At 51.1% G+C, this 6,238-nt stretch overlaps 1 pseudogene; it reads right to left on the reverse strand.

The window, feature by feature from the left end:
• Positions 1–1,447: 1,447 nt before the first annotated feature.
• On the reverse strand, positions 1,448–4,916 carry LOC102771578 (annotated as a pseudogene).
• Between the last annotated feature and the right edge of the window lie 1,322 nt (positions 4,917–6,238).

Here is a 6,238-nt window from a genome sequence, read left to right on the forward strand (position 1 = left end):
GGTTGAAGACAAAAAGAACTGCACATACAAATAGACAGGAGTGGCACGTCTGACTCCCAGGTCCTCGCTTCTTTGATACCCCAGACAGTCTGCATTACTCCCAGACAGTCCATCCAATGCTGCCAATGTTTTCAGCATCCGTGAAACTCTGAGTGTCTGGCTTATGTTCGCATTTATGTTGAAGGAGTTTCAAACTCTGCCTCTTGTCTCAAGGGTCAGTCCAGTCCCACATCAGGCAGAGGGTGGGTCTCAGTGCAGTGTGATGCAAATGAATGGCAAGTCCCAGAGTCTCAGTTTTCTCTCCAGGAAGCTGAGGCTATGACAGAACCTGCCTCTAATGAGATCAGCTCCAATAGTGCTCTCAGGACAGAGCTTGGATCTGGGGCTGTCTGGAAGCCAGGACTGGATCTGGGACCTGTGTCCACAGAAAAACTCTGTCTGGATTGCGCTCCCGCTCTGTGCTGGGGCGGTGAACAGAACTCCAGGGGTTCCACCCTAAAGACAGAGCTTAGCTTCACAGAGCTTAGCTAGCACCTTGATGGAATGGGAAAGCCCATACAGTGGGGCCTTGACTTACGAGTTTAATTCATTCGGAGACCGAGCTCGTTAAAGAGCTCGTTAACTCAAATTACTCTGTTAACTCAATGCAAAAAATCAGCTGAGAGACAGCTGGTATCTCAAAAAACTCCTAGTCCGGGACACTTGTAAGTCAAGGCCCCACTGTATTTTGGGATGTAAGGTCAGTCTTCTTACTTCCTTACTTTTACTATTTTATTTTTAATCCTCACCCCAGGATAATTTTCCAGTGAGTTTTAGAGAGTGGAAGGAAGAGGGTGAGAGAGAAAGAAATATTGATGTGACACAAACAGATCCATTGGTTGACTTCCACACGTGGCCCAGGACCAGGGACTCAGGAGGAGCCTCTCACCAAGGTACGTGCCCTTGATGAGAATCCAACCCGGGAAACTGCAGTCCCCAGGCCAGTGCTCTATCCACTGAGCCAAACCAGCTTGGGCTGGTAACCCTCTTGATAGACCCCATCCAAAGAAAGGTGACCTCCCCTGGAACAATGCAGTCTTTGCTAGAACCTTTCTTCTGCTCCCTTTTGCATATAAATGCCTTCCATTTTTACAGCTTCTCAGAGCTTCTTTCTATTTGCTGGATGGGTGCTGGGGTGGAATCCCCCAGCCTGGTCTGAGAAAGGTCTTGGGAGGGCCACCCAGCCCTGGATCTTCCCCTAGGTGGCGCTGCAGCCAAACCCCTCAGCGCCCCACCTCCATTCCACCCACCCAGGTGGACAGCTAGCCATCTTTTCCTTTCCTCAAAGCCCCATCCTGCAGGAGTGAGGGGTTCCAGGAGTTCCAACCCCGGGGAGTACTCCAATGCACAAGGAAGAAACAAGAGTCAGCAAATGCAGTGGGAAACATGGCTTTATTACCAGGGGAGGCTAGGAGTCCAGCCCAGTGCCCACGGTGGGCCAGGGGCCGCCAGGAGGGGTGTAGGGAGGGGGCTCAAGGTAGGATCTCTTCTGTGCCACTGGCTTAGTAGGAGCAGATGAAGGGCAGATGTGTTCCACAACCTGATTGTTGCCAATGACCCCCTAGCAGTAGAGAACACGGTGGTGTCAGCTGCCAGCAGAGTGTGGCCCATGCCCCCCTTGCCCTCCAATTGTCATGATATGTTTGCCAGACACCCCCACTAGCTTGTGTTTGTTGAGTTTTCACCCCAGAAAGACAGGGTGCTGAGTGTTTTCTGTGGGCTCCTGGCTAATCCTCACAATGACTCCCAGAGGGAGGTGCTGTCCACATCCTCACTGCACAGATGAGGAACCTGAGGGTCAGTGGGGAAACCACTTGTCTATATGCCAGTGGGCAGGTGGCAGGGCTGGGATGAGAGCTGGGGAAGCCTTTCTCCAGCGTGTATGGCCTCAGCCATAGTCCCTGGCGTCTGGCATCCAACCTATCCTAATTCGCACATCTCTTAATTGTCCCTCATCCACACCTTTAATTAACTTCATTTGTCACATCAGTAGCAGAAGAAGGAAAAGAGCTGCCAGGCACCCGGCTGAGTTCCATTTGTGAGGATGGAGAGCCCCCATCCAGCCCTCACAGGGCAGCCCCTCACCCTACATCACAGCCCTCCTTACAAACTGGACATTGGTTCTCCAGTTGTGGGGAGGCTGTGAGTTTGAGGTGTGCTCAGGCAGCTCAAAGGGACAGTGTATAAGAGTCCACCTTGCCATCCCTTCCCTTTGCCCTGGTGCCCAGTCCCCCTCACCTCTGGTGAATAGTGGTCATTCCCATGCTGATGAGCCAAGTGTCTAAAATTCACAGCACTCCCATCACTCCAGTGTAACGTGGAGCACTAGATCAAGATAGGGGATAGGTTGGGTCAGAGGCAGGGGACCAGGAAGACAGGCAGATCCAGAGGTTCCGGAAAATGCCCACTGAGTGTCCCTTTCTGGGCACTGACCCCCCCGCCCCCGAACACCCCCACTCCCGCAGCTAGGAGCTAGATATCCAGGAGACCCACCCCTCAGGGTTTGCAAGGCAATGGAAGAGCAGTGGTCCCTCCCCGCCTCACACAACCAGGCTTCTCAAACTTTCTGTGAATACAAGTCTCCTGCAGATCTTTTTAATGTGGAGATGCTGATTCAGGAGGCTCCAGTGGGGCCCAATACTGTGCATTCCTAATAAGCTACTAGGCAATGCTAATACTGCTTGGTCCATGGACCACACTTGAGTAGCAAATATAATAGCACTTATTCACCCACTATCCCAGAACCACTCTGAGAGGAACCCATTTTAGGCCTGAGGAAGCCATTCAGCTTGTAAGTGACCAAGCTGGGTAAGGAACAGATCTCCTGACTCCAGTGGTGAGCTGGTAATTGTTTATCAACCGGTCCTGGGGAAGGTGAGAAGGCAGAGAGTGGGAAGAACAGTGATTTGTAAAAATAGCCAATTTCCTTGAGATAAATACACCTGCCATGGCATGAAGTCACTAAACATGGAGTTGGAAAGAGATGTGCAAAATCACCAGTTCTCTTATGCCAGCACCAGCCAGCTCCCCAACAGCCTCCTACAGGAAGGTCACTCAGTTGCTCGAATGAGGCTGATGCCAGAGAGAACTTCCTGTACCTGGGAGCTGGCCCATCACTTACCCAGCTCCTGATGGTGGCTCCAGTCCAGATCCTGGCTGGTTGATCTTACTGGCCCAGGACAGGAGTTGATTGTTGACACTGAGGTTGCGGATAGAGACGAAGTTACCTCTGTAGCACCTCCTGCAGGTGATCTGTAGAAAGAAGTGGAGTAGGGAATTCACTGGGATTTTTCCCCCTCAAGTTTCTGAGTCTCCAGGGGAGAGTTCTCCATCCCTGGTCAGGTCAGAAATCAGGGATCTCCTTGCTCCTCCAATTCCATCTCTTGGGCCTTCATCTGTCACCAGGAACTCCTTGCAGAAAACAATAATAATACTGAGAAATAATCATCAGCACCTGGCACTTGGTCCTAAATGCAAGCTCTTGGGCTGCACCCCAAACTGGCTAACCCTGAAATCTATGCTTCAACAAGACCTCTAGGACATTCTGCTGCTCACTAGTGTTTGAAAATCTCTAGTGTAAATGAATAGGGAGCAGGAGGTGGAACCCACTCTCTTCTCTTGCCCTTGGTCCTCCTTCCACAGTAGTCTCCCTGCCAATAACCTGAGCGTCTGCAAATGTTAGGAGAGTCTTTAGCAACCGGTAGAGGCAGGTCTTGCACCCAGGACTGCCCAGCATTTCCTCTGTGTCCTCTGCCCTGGGGCACTGCAGGTTCTCATCTAGGGCACCTGAGTCCGACTCCATGGCCTTCTCATCCTCAAAGGCATCTTGGCAGTTGGAAGCCTCCACCTGCTCTCCTTCAGACTGAATTGCCTCCTCAGTCAGGACTGACTCTCCCTCCTGCTCCCCTGAGCCTTCCAGATCCTGGCTCAGGTCTGCCTGTGACTCTTGACTGTCAGGATACGGGGCATCATTCCCTGGGAAGAACAGTAGCCTGCCATCAGGTCAGGGGTCCCCTTCTTCCAGGACCACGGACAGCCTTCCTAGTGCCTCCTTCTGGAGCCTAGGCCAGAAGGATCTCCTCCCTGTGGGGTGAGGTGAGAACTCACACAAAGGGGTGAGCACCTGGCGCTGGCTGACAGGTGTGTATTTCGGGGTAGGAAGAAGCACCTCTGAGAAGGTGGGTGGTTTTTACTCGAGGAGGAGCCCTGACAGGATGTTCAGGTCACATTTGTGAGACCAGGAGAGATCTTACCTGAGGGGAGCTGGGTTGACTGAAGAAGGAAAAACTGTGGCCCTGGCCCAGAAGAAGCCAAGAAGTTGCCAGAAAGAGGAGAAGGAGTCAAGCTGGATGAGAAGGGAAGGGAGGACTTACCCAGATGAAGAGCAGCAACTGTCCTCAGCAGGAGGAGCAGCAGGAGCGGGGGGAGTGTCATAGTCACTGGTTCTTGTGGCAGGGACACAGCTTCACTTCCCACCGTGGGTCTACTCACTGTGTCTACACGGCCCCTGTCACACAACAGAGATGCAATGTTTGTTTAAGTGGCTGATTAAAGGGCAAACTGGAGGGCTTCCTTCTCCCCCAGTGAGCAGATGCTGATCTGGAGAAGCAGAAAATGTCCCTTTTACCCATGGGCTTTATCACTGGCCCCTGAGATGACACTTAGCCCCGACCCTGTCCCTGCAGGAACAGGACCGCTCAAGGTCAGGACCCGTTCCACTACACTGAGAACCGATTGGAAGGATAGTAGTCATCAGGGTCCAAATGACAGGCCTCCTAGATGTTTGCCATATAGGCTTCTGCTTCCTCCCAAGCCTTGGAACCCTCCTCCCTTGGCAGCTGGGGGAGCACTCACCTCTCAAGAGTCAGAGACCTCCACTCTTGGTGTCTCTGACTGCTGGGTCCAGAAGCAGTCCTTATATTGGGCTTTTGGGGAAGTGGGAAATGCAGGATGATTGCCCCAGGCTGGGGTGCTGGGCAGGGGAGTTGATAATAAGGCATTTGCTCAATTCTCTCACCTGCTCCCTCCTGGGACTACAGGGACCTGCCTCCTGGAGTCCACTGACAAACATGGGTGTCCAGGTGTACTGGAGGAGACCCCAGATGTCTACTGTCCACATATACTTACTGTTAGCACCCTAAAGTGCCCCAGTCATAACCCCAGGAGCAGCCTCCCTCTGGTCACTATCCCAGCCAATGAAGTAGAGGATCCTGGGATGTTGGTGGACAATGACGGGAGAAGGAAGAAGGTTCCCACCTCATGATTGCTTGTGTAGACGAGGGACTTCATATGCATCCCATTCCAAAATCCTCACCTTCTACTCATTCTCATGAGAATGTATGATGACCCTAACTTCAAAGGTGTTTGGCTCCCACACCTTCTATCTATCATCTATCTATCTATCTATCTATCATCTATCTATCTATCTATCACCTGTCTATCACTTTCTCTTTCTCTCTCCCTCCATCCCTTCTCCCCTCATTCCCTCTGTTTCTTGTTCTCACTCAAGTTGTCCCTCTACCTCTTTTTTCATCTTTAATGTGTGAAAAACTTATGCTCTTTCTTCTATGCTATAGATCTAGAACAAGGTTCTCAACCTTTGCACTATTACTATTTGGAGTAAAGTAATTCTTTGTTGTGTGTTGAGGGAAGGGGCTCTAGAGAGTTTAGCAGCATCCCTGATTTCTACTCACTAGATGTCAGGAGTATCTCTCCCCATTAATCTGATTGTCACCCAAGATTAACAAAAACATCTCCACATATTTCCAAAGCTCCTTTGGAGAGCAAAGTTGTCTCCATTGAGGATCACTGGTCTAGAAAATGCCATTTAGTCCAACCTCAAGGCATATCTTCAGGCAAAGAGGAGACAGCTGCAATGGGAAACTTCATGCAGTATCTTTCAGACACTATAGGGGCCACCCTCCCCATCACCATCCTCATCTCCCACCAGCCCTCTGTCACCACCAGGGCCAGGACTCGGGGGCAGTGAGTGAGGTACTCATCTCAGGTGCAAAACTTAAGGGGGCACTAAAGAATTCAGTAGTCAAGATTGATGAAATGCACAGCCAATTGGCCTGGAGGTCAAATCCCCCTAGTATTAACTACAACAAGGCTTAACTACAGGAAGACTGTGCACAAAGACCACTAGAGGGTGCACCAAGAAAGCATAAAAAATGCAGAGACAAAGAAACAGGACAAA

The sequence above is a fragment of the Myotis davidii genome, unplaced genomic scaffold (assembly GCF_000327345.1).
Source record: "Myotis davidii unplaced genomic scaffold, ASM32734v1 scaffold1286, whole genome shotgun sequence".
Classification (NCBI taxonomy): domain Eukaryota; kingdom Metazoa; phylum Chordata; class Mammalia; order Chiroptera; family Vespertilionidae; genus Myotis; species Myotis davidii.